The sequence below is a fragment of the Pristiophorus japonicus genome, chromosome 7, assembly GCF_044704955.1.
Source record: "Pristiophorus japonicus isolate sPriJap1 chromosome 7, sPriJap1.hap1, whole genome shotgun sequence".
NCBI classification, from domain to species: Eukaryota; Metazoa; Chordata; class Chondrichthyes; family Pristiophoridae; genus Pristiophorus; species Pristiophorus japonicus.
In genome coordinates this window covers 158,795,942-158,813,992 of record NC_091983.1, presented here as the reverse complement: position 1 = coordinate 158,813,992, position 18,051 = coordinate 158,795,942, and the positions used below count along the sequence as shown (strand labels likewise).

At 43.9% G+C, this 18,051-nt stretch overlaps 1 protein-coding gene across 8 annotated transcripts in view; it reads right to left on the bottom strand.

The window, feature by feature from the left end:
* LOC139267320 (E3 ubiquitin-protein ligase RNF19A) overlaps positions 1-18,051 on the bottom strand; it is a 121,564-nt gene that overhangs the window by 64,505 nt on the left and 39,008 nt on the right. For 2 of the 8 annotated variants that reach the window (XM_070885438.1, XM_070885446.1), the window contains exon 1: positions 1,061-1,323. The exons of 3 other annotated variants lie outside the window; for them this stretch is intronic. The gene's annotated coding sequence lies outside the window, so the exon portion shown is untranslated. Of the gene's footprint in view, positions 1-1,060; positions 1,324-1,801; positions 1,822-2,999; positions 3,020-6,917; positions 6,938-18,051 lie in introns of those variants that run through there. 3 more of the 8 variants (XM_070885445.1, XM_070885443.1, XM_070885444.1) reach the window with 3 other exon arrangements.

Genomic DNA, 18,051 nt, shown 5'->3' with positions numbered 1-18,051 from the left:
AGTCAGGTCGCACCTTATTGAGTTCACGGTACTAAGCCTATTGAGTTATTGCATACGCAACAAGAACCAAGACAGAAGTTTGCAGAATTGATTGGAATTCACAGTTCAACAATCAATTTCTGCAGTTAATATACTCTTCAATTCAGCATTCTTTCCAAAGAGCAGCGACACCATGAAGAAAATGTTTTGTTGATGTAACCACACAACAAAGAGCAATGCACCACATACTTTAGTTCAAAAATTATTTACCATTTAAAACTTTCTAAAACCTCAAAAATAATTTGAAAAGAATCTGTCAATAAAACAAGTTCTACAATACAAAATGCAATAAAACAAAGAACTGGTCACAAATTATGAGCACTTAAGCATTTAAAAAAAATGCATACTCTTCATTAAAAAAAGAAAAGGAAGACTTGCATTTATAGAGCGCCTTGCACGACCGCAGGACTTCCCAAAGCGCTTTACAGCAAATTAAGTAGTTTTGAAGTGGAGTCACTGTTGTAATGTCGGAAATGTGGCAATTTGCGCACAGCAAGCTCCCACAAACAGCAATGTGATAATCACCAAATAATCTGTTTTTGTTATGGTAATTGAGGGATAAATATTGACCAGAACACCAAGGATAACTCCCCTGCTCTTCAAAATAGTGCCATGGGATATTTTACGTCCACCTGAGAGAGCAGACAGGGTCTCTTTTTAACGTCTCATCCAAAAGACGGCACCTCAGACAGTGCAGCTCAGTATTGCACTAGTGTGTCAGCCTCGATATGTGATCAAGTCCCTGGAGTGAGACTTGAACCCACAACCTGCCACAGGAAGAGATTGAAGTTCTAAGAACAGCCATTACTAAATTGCAGTGACAAGCACAAAAACTGGAAATATGACATCTTTGGACTGGAGAGCTAGCTATAATGGCCTGAGCAACAAAAAATAATACTGGCCCATTAACAAGATATAAAACAAACTTTACTCAACAGGTCAGCATCAAACTGCAATTCACAAAATGAATAACGTGATTAAGTGGTTAGAATGTGGTTAAGAATTATGAAAATCTGCTCACCTAATTTATTCCCCTCTGAAGCAGATAATTAGAGCACTCCACGCGGATATCATCACCACTTACCCCAACTTTTGCAATATTACTTAAACAAAAGTCGCATAACACACAATCTACATGTCTTCCCCATCAACTGCTGGCTTTTATTTAAATTCCTCTTGTAGTACATAATTTCTAATGAACCAATCATCAAGATATCCCAATTGCAGCAGGTGGTAATTTAATCCACTTGTCTACACTTGTGAAAAAATAATCTGCCCAAGTTGTTTACACCCTCTCCAGTCATGCAGCTGCATTATCCCTTGAATCAACTACAAATATGTTAATTGTGAAGTTACCCATCCAGCAACAGATACAGATACAAAGCAACATAATGGGCACAGAACATACTGTACTGTTAGTGCCACTGCACAAAGTAACTAATGATTTTAAGCTATCTTGTGTAATTGATTAGCAGCCACAAAAACATTTTGTAAAGTTGAAAGAAAAGTAGAAAAAAAAGTCAACCAAACTGCACTAGAATTTCCCTCACTCCTCCTCTTTTGAGGCTCAGTCCTTTGGAACCATACAAAAGTAGGTTTAAAATGAGATGGCTCACAACTTCTTCCCTGATGGTATAACGTAGCCAAAGTTCTTGTATTATGTTTATGTAACAACGCTTCCACAGTAGACAGCCCCAATAGTGATGAGTGCTAGAATACAGAACGAGTTGTTGCCAGTGTCACTCGTCTTCTGGAGATGTACCTCAGTAAGCGGTTTTGCCCCATTCCACTTTGGCAGAAGCTAATGGGTGTTGCATGTAGCATGTTGCCATTTTCTCTTGGCACAGGGGACTAAATTCTCAGCCATCCAGTACAGGCCAGCAATACAAGGAAGATAAGAAAACAGAAAACTAAAATAGCAAACGTGACTTTTAAGCAGTGAATGTTCATATTTTGCCTGCTGTTGTTTTCCCAGCACAACTAATAATTTGGATTCTGCCTCGCACAGTAAATGGCAAATTCAGAACAGCGAGAGCAGAAACACATGTCAGAACCAGTTTTGTAACGTGACGTAAGTCAGCCAAAATTGTCCGCTCCAGGTAAACGAATACCTGATCCCGGCCAAAGAACTTTAGAATGACCCAAACCACCATCCACTCATTTCACTGGTGGAAAATCAGTTAGCGGACCTTCATATTCCCACTGTGTCAGTCTCTCTGGCTGCTGTCACTTACAAAGTGACCTAGCCTGGACTGGGGGAGAGCTGCCCTTGCTCACTGTCTGCCCTTGGACACTTTGGGACATTAGTTCCTGTCATTGCTGAGTTCACCAGCTATCCTGATTCCCACCACCTCTGGGGGCCCTTCAACGGAGATTGTAGTCGAGAGATGTTTGTGTAGGCATTAGATCCTAAACACGAATTTTATTATAACCCTGCATCAATTGTGGATACAAACCCTATTAGCATATAACGTTGGAAACTGTTGTCTTTACATGGTAATACCTAGTCAATTAGCTTATGTAATGCTCTTTTCATGTTTGAGAGGAAGATATCTAACAACCGGTCCGAGCAGAGGTACACCGGAGGAAGCCCTGCTCAGCTCCAACCGCTGACTGACTTCAAGGAGCAAGCAGCCGCACTTGTGGGGACCCACAGTCGCTCGGCCACCACCCGTGTTGCCGAACCCTTCCATGCGTCACGTGAGAAATGTGTCAGGCAGTGTTAAAGTAATGTAACATCATTTCATTGTAATATACGAATAATATCATGTTATGCATGCAGCCTGTGTTACTCTCAGGTTAACAATATAAGAACATAAGAAATAAGAGCACGAGCAGGCCATCTATCCCCTTCTCTGTCAGCTCCCCATAAACCTTCACTCCCTTATCATTCTGTCTATCTCTGACTGATCCAGCCTCCACAGCTCTCTGGGTCACTGAATTCCACATATATGTACTACCGTATGATGCGCTATTATGAAACGTCTCGGTCTCATTTATTGTCGTAGTGCTGCTCCTCCTTCGTATGCCAGCACAGCTCAAGAATGTGTAGCCTTCCGTTCTAATAAGCTCAACTGTGTTTTGCAGGTCCCACAACACCAATGCACACCGTTGCAGGTGCTCATCACCACGAGTGGGAAGGAGGAAGAGACTAATTAGCAATCTTGTTGTGTGAGGCCCCTTGGGGAAGAGTGACCATAATACGGTAGAATTCTTTAAGATGGAGAGTGACAGAGAGAATTCAGAGACTAGGGTCCTGAACTTAAGGAAACATAACTTCGATGGGATGAGAAATGAATTGGCAAGAATAGACTGGCGAATGATACTTAAAGGGTTGACTGTGGATAGGCAATGGAAAACATTTAAAGATCACATGGATGAACTTCAACAATTGTATATCCCGGTCTGGAGTAAAAATAAAACGGGGAAGGTGGCTCAACTGTGGCTAACAAGGGGAATTAAGGATAGTGTTAAATACAAGGAAGAGGCACATAAATTGGCCAGAAAAAGCAGCAAACCTGAGGATGGAGATAAATTTAGAATTCAGCAGAGGAGGACAAAGGGTTTAATTAGGAGGGGGAAAATAGAGTATGAGAGGAAGCTTGCTGGGAACATAAAAACTGACTGCAAAAGCTTTTATAGATGTGAAGAGAAAAAGATTAGTGAAGACAAACGTAGGTCCCTTGCAGTCAGAATCAGGTGAATTTATGTTGGGGAACAAAGAAATGGCAGACCAATTGAACAAATACTTTGGTTCTGTCTTCACGAAGGAAGACACAAATAACCTTCTGGAAATATTAGGAGACCGAGGGTCTCGTGAGGAGGAGGAACTGAAGGAAATTCTTATTATTAGCCAGGAAATTGTGTTAGGGAAATTGATGGGATTAAAGGCCGATAAATCCCCAGGGCCTGATATGTACTCTGGGATGCAGACTAAGTGGTCCCAGAAATAGTGGATGCATTGGTGATCATTTTCCAGCAGTCTATTGACTCTAGATCAGTTCCTATGGACTGGAAGGTAGCTAATTTAACGGCACTTTTTAAGAAAGGAGGGACAGAGAAAACGGGGAATTATAGACCGGTTAGCCTGACATCGGTAGTGGGGAAAATGTTGGAATCAGTATTAAAGATGAAATAGCGCATTTGGAAAGCAGTGACAGGATCAGTCCAAGCCAGCATGGATTTATGAAAGGGAAATCCTGCTTGACAAATCTGGAATTTTTTGAGGATGTAACTAGTAGAGTGGACAAGGGAGAACCAGTGGATGTGGTGTATTTGGACTTTCAAAAGGCCTTCGACAGGTCCCACATAGAGATTGGTGTGCAAAATCAAAGCACATGGTATTGGAGGTAATGTACTGGCGTGGATAGAGAACTGGTTGGCAGACAGGAAGCAGAAAGTCGGGATAAATGGGTCCTTTTCGGAATGGGAGGCAGTGACTAGTGGGGTGCCGCAGGGCTCAGTGCTGGGACCCCAGCTATTTACAATATACATCAATGATTTAGATGAAGGAATTGAGTGTAATATCCCCAAGTTTGCAGATGACACTAAGCTGGGTGGCGGTGTGAGCTGTGAGAAGGATGCTAAGAGGCTGCAGGGTGACTTGGACAGGTTAGGCGAGTGGGCAAATGCATGGCAGATGCAATATAATGTGGATAAATGTGAGGTGGCAAAAACACGAAGGCAGATTATCTGAATGGCGGCAGATTAGGAAAAGGGGAGGTGCAACGAGACCTGGATGTCATGGTACATCAGTTGTTGAAAGTTGGCATGCAGGTACAGCAGGCAAATGGTATGTTGGCCTTCATAGCTAGGGGATTTGAATATAGGAGCAGGGAGGTCTTACTGCAGTTGTACAGGGCCTTGGTGAGGCCTCACCTGGAATACTGTGTTCAGTTTTGCACCAGACTGATTCCCAGGATGGCTGGACTGACATATGAGGAGAGACTGGATCGACTGGGCCTGTATTCACTGGAATTTAGAAGGATGAGAGAGGATCTCATAGAAACATCTACAATTCTGACGGGACTGGACAGGTTAGATGCAGGAAGAAGGTTCCCGATGTTGGGGAAGTCCAGAACCAGGGGACACAGTCTAAGGATAAGGGGTAAGCTATTTAGGACCAAGATGAGGAGAAACTTCTTCACTCAGAGAGCTGTTAACCTGTGGAATTCTCTACCGTAGAGAATTGTTGATGCCAGTTTGTTGGATATATTCAAGAGGGAGTTAGATGTGGCCCTTATGGCTAAAGGGATCAAGGGGTATGGAGAGAAAGCAGGAAAGGGATACTGAGGTGATCTTATTGAATGGTGGTGCAGGCTCGAAGGGCCGAACTGCCTACTCCTGCACCTATTTTTTGTGTTTCTCTGCTTCCAAAAGAGCCCAAGGAGGAGGAGGAGGATCTGGTGGAAACAGAGGAGGATGCCCCTAGAATCCCTCTGCCTCTTTTACCTGTGGTACCTGCGGCCAGTACGTCGTCTTCAACAGAAGTAGCAGGACCAAGCGGCTTGCAGCTGGCAATACCAAGTGATCAAGTCAGCAAGGTCAGCACACTCTTCCTCTGGCCGATCGAACTAAGGGCTTGACCAGACTGTGCATACACGGGCAACATGTCCCGGATGTCCGCTTGCATATGCAACTGTTGATCCGGGGGATGCGTGCGCAGACCACTGCCATCGAGACTGGTGGGAGACAGCACTGCACCCAAGGTGTCGTCACATCAACCACCAGCACAGAAGCGAGTCAGGAGGATGAACTTCCTTCTGGCTTGGAAGTCATTTCCTCGGGAAAGTCTTTCCCTCCATCACTCCAAGACAATCGTGCCACCGTCAACCCCCGGCCCTCCCCACCCCACAGAAGGAAGTCTTGAGGTCGCCGTTGCACGTCTGCCTCGTCCCGCTACCCGGGCATTCAAATGAGGGGTTAAGACGCTGGGGATGCAGGATCTGGAGGGAAGCGTGGCCACAGGTACAGAGGGGTGTGCTTTATTGTTGTTATTATTGTTATAGTAAAAGACTGGGAAAAATAATTCTAGAGCCCCCTGGATGTCTCGGGACTTACAGGGGGGATTGAGGGAAAAAAAGGAACGCTTATGTCATATACCAACGGCTAAATACTATAGAATCTTTCGAGAAATATACAAAGTTAAGAGGCCAAATTAAAAAGGATGTTAGGAATGTTAAGAGCACGAGAAATTCTTGGCCAGTAAAATTAAGGAAAACCCTAAGATGTTCAATAAATATATTAAGAGTAAGAGGGTAATTAAAGAAAGGCCTATTAGAGACCATGAGGGGAGACGGAAGATGTTGGGAGGGTTCTTAACGAATACTTTGCATCTGTTTTCACAAAGGAAAGAGGCAATGCAGATACTGCTATTGAGGAGGTGTGAGATATTCTGGATGAAATAAATATATGGGGCCCAAGTTTCCACATGATTTGCGCCTGATTTTTAGGAGCAACTGGTGGAGAACGGACTATCTTAGAAATCACAATTCTCCACATTTTTTTTTCTGCAGTTCTAGTCAGGTAGAATAGTTCTACTTTGGAACAGAATTTTTTCTTCAAAAGGGGGCGTGTCCGGCCACTGACGCCTGATTTCAAAGTTTCCACAGTGAAAACGTACTCCAAACTAATTTAGAATGGAGCAAGTGAAGATTTTTGTAGAACTGAAAAAACCTGTTCTACACATTAAAAAAATCAGGCGCAGGTTACAAATTAGGAGTCCAGAACGAGGTGAGGGGGGAGGGGGGGTGGGAAAAGAGAAGTTATTAAATTCTACAATAAATCCTTATTTATACTTCTACAAATATTATACAAATAAATCCAACCTGAAAAAACATTTATAAGCAAAGAAAAGATTAAATAAACCATCTTCCTACCTGTGTGAAAGTGCTTCAAGCACAGAGAATGCTGCAGTCAGCCTGAGGTGCCCGTTCTTCCCGCGGGGTCGGGGGGGGGGGGGGGGGGGGGGAAAAAAAGAGAGGAGGAGGCGCTCGTTCTTTCCCGCGGTGGGGGGGAGAAGGTGCCCGTTCTTCCCACGGGGGTGGGGGGGGGAAACAGGGGACAGTGAGAAGGCTGCAAGTGCTGATGGCAATGTGCTTTTATTAAAAAAAAGTGTTCAAAAATTAAACAGCTACAAAGAACTACAAAAATGGCCGAGTGCCAATGTTTTTTTTCACACTGAGCATGCGCGAACGCTCCAACACGTACGCGCAGCGTTGCCAGCAGGAAAAAAACTAATTTAAATAGTACCCGCCCCCTCCCACTTACAAAATCGGCGCGATTGTCGGCTCCGTCCCCCTGGGCGCCGCGCCAGGCAGACAAGGAGCTGAAGAACGCTCCAGAATCGCGAGTTTTTTTTTAGGCGCCGTTTTAGGCGTGAAAAACGGGCACCCAGCTCGGAGGGACGCCCGTTTTTTATTGTGTGGAAACTTGGGGCCCATAGAGAGGATAAGTATTAAGGGGTTTAGCAGTTTTGAAAGTAGAGAAGTCCCCAGGTCCAGATGAAATGCATCCCAGGCTGTTGAGCGAACTAAGAGAGAGGAAATAGCAGAGTCCTTGACCATCATTTTCCAGTCCTCTTTGGATCTGGGCATGGTGCCGGAGGATTGGAGGACTGCTACTGTAGTACCCTTGTTTAAAAAGGGAGAAAGGGATAGGCCGAGTAATTATAGGCCTGTCAGCCTAACCTCAGTGGTGGGAAAATTATTGGAAAAAATCCTGAAAGACAGGATAAATCTATATTTGGAAAGGCAAGGATTAATTAGGGACAGTCAGCACGGATTTGTCAAAGGAAGATCGTGTTTGACTAACCTCATTGAATTTTTTGAGGAGGTAACCAAGAGGGTCGATGAGGGTAGTGCATACGATGTAGTATATATGGACTTTAGCAAGGCTTTTGATAAGGTCCCACATGGTAGACTGGTCATGAAGGTTAAAGCCCATGGGAACCAGGGCAAAGTGGCAAGTTGGATCCAAAATTGGCTTGGCGGTCAGAAGCAAAGGGTAATGACTGATGGATGTTTTTGTTACTGGAAGGATGTTTCCAGTGGGGTTCCGCAGAGCTCAGTACTGGGTCCCTTGCTTTTTGTGGTATATATCATCGATTTAGATTTGAATATAGGGAGTATGATTAAGACCTTTGCAGACGACACTAAAATTGGCTGTGTGGTTAATAATGAAAAGGAAAGTCATGGGCTGCAGGAGGATATCAATCCACTGGTCAGGTGGGCAGAGCAGTGGCAAATGGAATTTAATTCAGAGAAGTGTGAGGTGATGCACTTTGAAAGGGCTAATAAGGAAAAGGTATACACATTAAGCGTTAGGCCACTTAATAGTGTAGATGAACAAAGGGACCTTGGGGGAGTACTTGTCCACAGATCCCTGAAAGTAGCAGGCCAGGTGGATAAGGTGGTTAAGAAGGCATACGGAATGCTTGCCTTTGTTGGCCGAGGCATAGAATATAAGAGCAGGGAGGTTATGCTTAAATTGTATTATACTTTGGTTAGGCCACAGCTGGAGTACTGCGTGCAGTTCTGGTCGCTGTATTATAGGAAGGACGCGATTGCACTAGAGAGGGTGCAAAAGAGACTTATTAGGATGCTGCCTGGAATGGAGAATCTTAGTTATGAGGACAGATTGGATAGGCTGGGTTTGTTCTCATTGGAACAAAGGAGTTTGAGAGGAGACCTCATTGAGGTGTACAAAATATTGAGGGGCCTGGTCATGGTGGATAGTAACGATCTATTTCCATTTACAAGGGGGCATAGTTTTAAGGTGATTGGTGGAAGGTTTAGAGGGGATTTGAGGGGGGCTTCTTTATGCAGAGGGTTGTGAGGATCTAGAACTCGCTGCCTGGAAGAGTGGTGGATGCAGAAACCCTCACCACTTTTAAGAGATGGTTGGATGGGCACTAAAAGTGCAGTAACCTGCAGGGTTACAGACCTGGAGCTGGTAATTGGGATTAGACTGGATGACCTTTTGTTGGACGGTGCAGGGAATAGAATATGGCCAGGGTGATCTCCTGGACTAGTTTTGATCGCCTGGATGGGTCGGAGGGGAATTTTACCAGATTTTTTTCTTGCTAAATTGGCCTGGGTTTTTTGCCTCTCCCAGGAGATCACATGGCTCCAGTTGGGGTGGAGTGCAGAATGTTTCAGTATAATGGGTGTCGCAGTTGTGAGAGACAGACTGGTTGGGCTGGGTGCTCTTAGCCTTTCCGTCATTGTTCATATGTTTATATGTAACCTCTACAGTACCAGTGGGAAGCTGTTTAACCTACGCTACCTCCAGGCCAGGTCCAAGATCACCCCAACCTTCGTCGTTGAGCTACAGTACGCGGACGACACCTGCGCCTGCGCACATTCTGAGGCTGAACTCCAGGATATAGTCGATGTATTTACTGAGGCATATGGAAGCATGGGCCTTATGCTAAACAACCGTAAGACAAAGGTCCTCTACCAGCCTGTCCTCGCCGCACAGCGCTGCCCCCCAGTCATCAAGATCCACGGCGCGGCCTTCGACAACGTGGACCATTTCCCATACCTCGGGAGCCTAGTCAACAAAAGCAGACATTGATGCAGAGATTTAACACCACCTCCAGTGCGTCAGTGCAGCCTTTGGCCACCTGAGGAAAAAAGTGTTCGAAGACCAGGCCCTCAAATCTACCACCAAGCTCATGGTCTACAGGGCTGCAGTAATACCCGCCCTCCTGTATGACTCAGAGGCATGGAAGATGTACAGAAGACACCTTAAGTCGCTGGAGATATGTCACCAATGATGTCTCCGCAAGATCCTACAAATCCCCTGGGAGGACAGATGCACCAACATTAGTGTCCTTGTTCAGGCCAACATCACCAGCATTGAAGCGCTGACCACATTCGATCAGCTTCGCTGGGCAGGCCACATAATTCACATGCCAGACACGAGACTTCCAAAGCAAGTGTTCTATGCGGAGCTCCTTCACGACAAACGAGCCAAAAAGTGGGTAGCGGAAACATTACAAGGAAACCCTCAAAGCCTCCCTGATAGAGTGAGACATCCCACTGACACCTGGGGGTCTCTGGCCGGCGACCGCCCTAAGTGGAGGAAGTGCATCCGGGAGGGCGTTGAGCACCTCGAGTCTCAACGCTGAGAGCATGCAGAAATCAGGCACAGACAGCGGAAAGAGCATGTGGCAAACCTGTCCCACCCACCCCTTCCCTGAACGACTAACTGTCCCACCTGTGACAGGGTCTGTGGCTCTTGTGTTGGACTGGTCAGCCACCTAAGAACTCGCTTCAGGAATGGAACCAAGTCTTCCTTGATTCCGACGGTCGAGGACGAGGATGAGGATGAGGACATGTAACCTTTAGGGCTGCTGACCAAGGGGCCATGCGACTCTGTCGGCCAGCGCGGACACGATGGGCCGAAATGGCCTCCTTCTGTGCTGTAGATTTGTGTGTTTCTATATTGTTGTTGTTTTTTTACATTTATTGTTGGTTGACTGCTGGGGGAGGGGGGGGGGGGCGCGGGCAGAATGACAGTTAAAAAAAATTAGATAAATTGTCAAATTAAAAAATGTTATTGCATTTTACAATTGTTGTGCAGTGTCTTCTAATAACATAAGATAAAGTAAAACATGAATAAAACTGTTGGAAAACAATGGTCAGGCCAGACCAGGCAAGCATGAAACATAACACAACTGCAACTATTGTCTTTCTATAACTGTAACTGTGACTGTCCCCAACGTAAGTTCATGCAAAACGTTCATTTGTGAGCTGCTGACGCAACAGTTTTGCAGCCGCGTAACTCCCATGGGGTTTTTCCAGTCTTGCGGGGGGTGGGGGCATGGGTTTAATCGCCAGGCTGATTGTCCTCCCAGGAGCTCCTCATCAGTCTCCTCCTCGTCTGCCTCTTCCGCCTGCAATCTTTCCTGAAGTGGACCGGCAGCCACATCTGGCAATTGTTGTCCTCTCCTTCTAGCTAGGTTATGTAACATGCAGCACACTACAATAAACTCAGCGACCTGGTCTGGGTGGTATTGTAGGCTGCCTCCAGAGTGGTCCAGGCATCTGAAGCGCTGCTTCAGCACTCCAATTGTCTGACGATATTGCGTGTAGCTGTATGGCTTTCGTTGTCACGCTTCTCGGCTTCCGTCTGCGGATTATGCAGGGGGATCATGAGCCAGCTGGCAAGGCCATATCCTTTAACTCCCAGCATCCAACCATGACCTTGTGGCCGATTGTTACAGGTCAGAGACAGCGCTCTCTCGCAGAATGTGCGAATGATGGATGCTGCCTGGAAATTTAGCATTCACTGCCATGATTATTTGGTGGTGGTCGACAATGAGCTACACATTCAGGGAGTGGAATCCCTTTTGGTTATGAAACACCTCTGCATCCTGCAACGGTGCTTTCACGGCGATGTGCGTGCAGTCTATTGCTTCCTGCACCTTGGGAAAGTTTGCTATTCGAGAAACCCAAAGTCCTCCAGCTCTGCGCCTCCCTGGTCATAGGGAAGTTTATAAAGTCCATCCTGCGAGCGTAAAGGACTAAGTCACCTGTCGAATGGAGCAATGTGTGACGTGCTGAGATACCCCACAGATGTCCCCAGCTGAAGCCTGAAAGGAGCCCGATGCGTAGAAGGATAGTGCCATAGTAACCTTTACCTCAACGGGCAGTGCAGTTCTGATGGTGCTGGTAGGCTGCAGATCTCCCTTGATGAGCTGGCATATCTCAGCGATGACCTCCTTTCGGAAGCGCAGCCTCCTAAGGCGTGTGTTGTCAGACAAGTTCAGGGATGATTGCTTTTCCCTGCAAGTTTGTCGGGTGTGCGGTTTCCTCCTCCACATTTGTGTGCCATCTCTTTGATTGGGCTCTTCACTAAACCCAACTTCAGACTCCAGCATGTGAGCATTTACAAATAATGGTAGAGAAGTTACAGACCCCATCACTATTGCTATAAATGGCCTCTGTACTAAAATAAATATAAATATAAATGTGAGATGATCAGTAAATAAGACCCTTAAATAACTCACAAATTATCATAATCATAGGCAGTCCCTCGGAATCGAGGAGGACTTGCTGCCACTCTCAAAGTGAGTTCTTTGATGGCTGAACAATCCGATAAGAGAGCCACAGACCCTGTTACAGGTGGGACAGACATTCGTCGAGGGAAGGGGTCGGTGGGGCTGATTTGCCGCGCGCTCCTTCCGCTGCCTCTTCTTTAAGCAGCCTCTCACTTCCTCAGACGTTCAAAATGGCGTCAGTAGTGCCGAGTTCTGTGAAGAGTGCCAGGTAAGAGCAGCTTTTCTCCAGCGACGTCCTCGGTGAGTGATCAGCCCGGCAATGCGCCGAAAGTTGGGCCGGTGATCTTTGGGCGATGTTCCGGCCCAACTTTCCACTTTTTAAAGGTAAAATGGACGATAGCCCGCATATTTCGACGATAAATAGGTGATAGCCCAGTAATCGCAAGTGGAAAGTCCAGCCCTTTGTCTTTAATTTCCCAAACCATCATACTGCACGAGGGCTGAAGCAAGCCATGTTCTTGCTACTGCAAAATTTCAAAATGCATTTAGATTTCTTCTTCAAATATTTATGAATCCAGTCTGACATAAAGCTACAAATACAAACTAGCATGTGATAAGTTATTATAACTTAATTCAGTGGTAGTTGCAAAGACTGAGGAAATGATAAAGTAATCACAGTCTCCACTCAAACAAAATTATGCAAATGACTGCAGGGTAAATATTTATTCTGCACACTTGTGATATGCTATTTTTCACGTTCAGTACTTCGATCAATTCTCATTCCCCTTCACCAAAATTTACTTAATAATTCTGGGCAACTGTATAAGTAAGTTAAATGGGAAATTTCTATAGGAACACTCTGCCCATTTCTGTTACAGTATAGTACTTCATGAATGACTAACTTGGGAATCCCTGCACGGCACAAATACTTTATTCTTTCTGGACGGAAAATGGCTGAGAAATGAAAGCTCCACCATTAGTATAGAAGTAATTCTCACGGGAAAGAGATTTGTTTTTACTCCCTCGATACAGTAACTGATACCATCATTTCACTATGGTACTTTCACAATTGCTGATTTACAGACAATACAAACTCCTCAGACTCAATACCAAGTAACACAGACTCTCCAAGGCCTCAGTTTGTTGGTGATCTGTTACGATTCATGTTGTTCTCAATACTTTAAAAACTTGTTCTTACCCAAAAAGATAGCTTCTGTAGCCAAACCTATACTCCCTAGATCTGAAATGTAACTTGATTTGTATACTATACAGAATATGGAGGTGGGGATAATCCTATTTATTGTAAACTTGCAACTGGATGGTGCACAACATTCCACTAAATTTCACATCTCTTCAAAAGATGGATAATATCAACCATTAAGCAGGTTTATTCTCAAAATAGGCAGAAGCAAACAGTACAAGCATGATGTGCAGTACGTGGATTTTACATTCATGTATTTTGGCCAATAATTCAGAAGTTAAAGAGTTAACAAAGGCAACATTAAAAACCCACAACAAATCTTTAATAGTTTACTACAACTTCACTATATAAATAGTAAACAATCAGTTTTCAAATACAGGTACCTTGCATACTAATCTGCAAGTCCGCGAGCTTCCTGCAATATTCATAAGGGGTCTAAAAAGGCAATTCAAATGCCCATTATTTTATGCTTAACTTCTTGTTACAGGGACACATGGGGATACTGAACAGCCAAGAAACACATTTTTTTTTAAAATACAAAAAAGGTATTTTGTTTAAAAGACACTGACAATGATACAAAAAGCAAGCCACTGATCACGCATAGCTGTCAGAAAACTCTGAAAAACATGTCAAACGTTGTTAAATATCTTCTTTAACAATTAAGAGGGTATTAACACACTAATTATAACCCCGAAAAAGGTTCAGTATTTAATAGCAATGGCCGCATGGTGTCATTCTCCTAAATGTTTATTTGTCGACATCAAGGAAGAAGGAAATTTTCTCTTGTTTCTTGAGCCCATGCAGCATCTATGATGCAGTGTAGGCTCGCCGCCCACTCAGGGCCACTTTGAAATACAATCCCTTCACAGCCCTCACCTTGCCAGTTGCATTTCCTCATTCAGCTGTCAATTTTCTTGTCTGAATATACTCCTATGAAGCGCCTTGGGGTGTCTTACGACATTAAAGACATTATATAATTGCATGTTGTTGTAAGCTGAAATGACCAATGTGGAAGTGAAGTGTCAATGTCCAATTATCTGGGATGTGCGGGGTGGAGGTGGGGGATGGCGGGAAATAAAAAGGAAAACTTCAGGCCACAGGAATATGTACCTATAGTCCACATAACCAACCTATATTTAGTTTGATGGTTTTGTTGGTACTGTATAGAAAGAGTGTTCATAAAGGTATGAAGGACAAGTTGGCTAAAGTGGACTGGGAAAATAGATTAAAGTATTCAAGGTTGATGAGCAGTGGCAGACATTTAAGGAGATATTTGATAACTCACAACAAAAATATATCCCAATGAGAAAGAAAGGCTGTAAGAGAAGGGATAACCATCTATGGCTAACTAAGGAAATAAGGGATGGTACCAAATTGAAAACGCATACAATGTGGCCAAGACTAGTGGGAGGCCAGAGGATTGGGGAACTTAAAAGCCAGCAAAGAACAACTAAAAAAAAATGTTAAAGAGAGGGAAGATAGATTATGAAAGTAAACCAGCACAGAATATAAAAACAGATAGTAAGAGTTTCAACAAGTACATAAAAAGGAAAAGAGTAGTTAAAGTAAATGTTGTTCCCCTAGAAGACAACTAGGGAATAAATAATGGAGAACAGGGAAATGGCAGAGACGTTGAACAAATATTTTGTATCGGTCTTCATGGTAGAAGATACTAAAAACATCCCAATAGTGGATAATCAAGGGGCTATAGGGAGGGTGGAACTTAATACAATCACTAATGAAGTAGTACTCGGTAAAATAATGGGACTAAAGGCAGACAAGTCCCCTACACCTGATGGCTTACATCCTAGGTCCTTAAAAGAATTGGCTGCAGAGATAGTGGATGCATTGATTGTAATTGACCAAAATTCCCTAGATTATAGGGCGGTCCCAGTGGATTGCAAAACCGCAACTCTAACACCCCTATTTAAAAAAGGAGGCAGACAAAAGCATGAAATTATAGAGCAGTTACCCTAACATCCATCATTGGGAAAATGCTGGAGTTCATTATTAAGGAAGCAGTCGTGGGACATTTGGAAAAGCAGAATTCAATCAAGCAGAGTCAACATGGTTTTACGAAAGGGAAATCATGTTTGACAAATTTGCTGGAGTTCTTTGAGGATGTAACGAGCAGAGTGGATAAGTGGGAACCAGTGGATGTGGTGTATTTGGAGTTCCAGAAGGCATTCGATAAGGTGCCACATAAAACGTTACTGTACAAGATTAAAGTTCACGGGGTTGGGGGTAATATATTAGCATGGACAGAGGAATGGCTAATTAATAGAAAACAGAGTCGTGATAAATGGGTAATTTTCCAGTTGGCAAACAGTAACTAGTGGGGTGCCGCAGGGATCGGTGCTGGGACCTCAACTATTTACAATCTATATTAATGACTTGGATGAAGGGACCAAGTGTAATGTAGTCAAGTTTGCTGATTATACAAAGATGGGTGGGAAAGCAAATTGTGAGGAGGACACAAAAAATCTGCAAAGGGATATAGACAGGCAAAGTGAGTGGGCAAAAATTTGGCACATGGAATATAATGTGGGAAAATCTGAGATTATCCACTTTGGCTGAAAAATAGAAGAGCAAATTATAATTTAAATTGCGAAAAATTGCAAAGTGCTACAGTACAGAGGGTTCTGGGGATCCTTGTGCATGAAACAAAGTTAGTATGCAGGTACAGCAAGTAATCAGGAAGGCAAATAGAATGTTGGCCTTTATTGCAAGGGGGATGGAGTATAAAAATAGAGAAGTCCTGCTACAACTGTACAGGGTATTGGTGAGGCCACACCTGGAGCAATGTGTACAGTTTTGGTCTCCGTATTGAAGGAAGGATATACTTGCATTGGAGGCTGTTCAGAAAAGGTTCACTAGGTTGATTCTGGAGATGAGGGGGTTGACTTATGAAGATAGGTTGAGTAGGTTGGGTCTATACTCATTGGAGTTCAGAAGAATGAGAGGTGATCTTATCGAGACATACAAGGTCATGAGGGGGCTTGACAAGATGAATGCAGAGAGGATATTTCCACTCATAGGGGAAACTAAAACTAGGGGACATAGAATAAGGGGCCACCCATTTAAAACTGAGATGAGGAGGAATTTCTTCTCAGGGTTGTAAATCTATGGAATTCTCTGCCACAGAGAGCTGTGGAGGCTGGATCATTGAATATATTTAAGGCGGAAATAGACAGATTTTTGAGCGATAAGGGAATAAAGGTTATGGGGAGCGGGCAGGGAAGTGGAGCCGAGTCCATGATCAGATCAGCCATGATCTTATTAAATAGCAGAGCAGGCTCGAGGGGCCAGGTGGTCTGCTCCATGAACTTATGCCCAAGTCTTTAACTGCAAGGTTATGGCCACTTAAGACTCCATAGTTATACAGGGCTTAATTTTCCAAAGGGTTGATTTTTGGCGCAGTTGAAGAGGTACGTCCGATTTTTTAGTGGCCCAACTGCACCAAAAAAAAATTCAAAGTTTCGCCGAAATAAACTGTGAATTTGGACCAGCGCAGATTGGCCTGAAGCTCTGTGCCAAAAACTGATGTTGCCAATGTAACGAGGGACACTCAAGTGCTGTAGCTAACTGACGAAGGGCTGAGGCTGGAAACTGAAACTGACACCGCTGCTATCCCGGGTCAATAGGACCCCTGCACCCCAACGCTACAATCCTGGGCCAAATGACCGCCCACCCCTGCCCCTGATGCCACTGCTATCCTAGGCCGAATGCCCCCTGCTGCTGCCAGCCCAAGCTGAAAGGCCCCCCCATTGGTGCCATAAGCTCTGCTGAAACAATGACATTTTCTCTCCACCGATTTTCTCTTCTCTGTGCTGATTTTCTGAAGTGTAGGTAAGGTTGTTCAGAAGGGTGCAGTGTGCTGTTTTAGAAAAAATTGTATTGGCCAAACTCTCTTAAATGGCCAGAAATTGCGCACCCGACAGGTTCCGCCCCCAGTGACGTCAAAAAAAATCGGGAACTTAAAAAAAAAATCGGGTGTACCTACTTTAGAATAGCGCAGAAACTTTGTTTTTCTGGAGCAGACTAAAATCTAGTGTAGGCCAAGAAAACAGCGCACAATGGTGGCGAAAATTCAGCCCACAGTATGGAATAATAAAATAGATCATAGTCTGAACCTATACTTTGTCTTGTTATTTTTTTGTTTGTGGATTTAAGAATTAAATTAATAGAAAAAGCAAAAAAATCTACAATTTACTGTGCAAAGTAACAGCTAAATCAATGAACCGAATTGCAGTCACAAAGTACATTTAATCTGATATAAGTGACAAGGTCAAGATGGATAACAGTTGCGTACTGTGCATCTTGTCTTGTAAATTACATGACTTATCAAATCAGTATTGACTATATAAAAAGGAGTAAAACTTGAAGTATTTACCAATTCACATACATAACAGGAAATTAGGATTATTTTATTTACCTTTCCTAAACTAGTAGTCACCAATTCTCAATGTGTTCTTCAAGTACAGTGAAACATGGCAGGGCTGGTTTAAAGAAAGTTCACCTGTCCAACCCCATTGTGCAAATCTTAAAATACACACATACCAAAAGAAACTCCGAATGGTGAAGTGTTAGCCAATTAGACCTTTTTTAAAAAAAAACTATAGAAATGGCTTGATGGCAGCCTCTCGATAAGATTTAAAATGAGTTCACACTGAATTGGAATGACGCTGGATTGGTTTTCAACTATATTCTCCACAGAATATAGAACATACATCATGCAGTATGGTACAAGACAACAATGTTTGTTTGGGGGCAGGGGGAGACAAGAAAGAAAAGGCCACAGGCT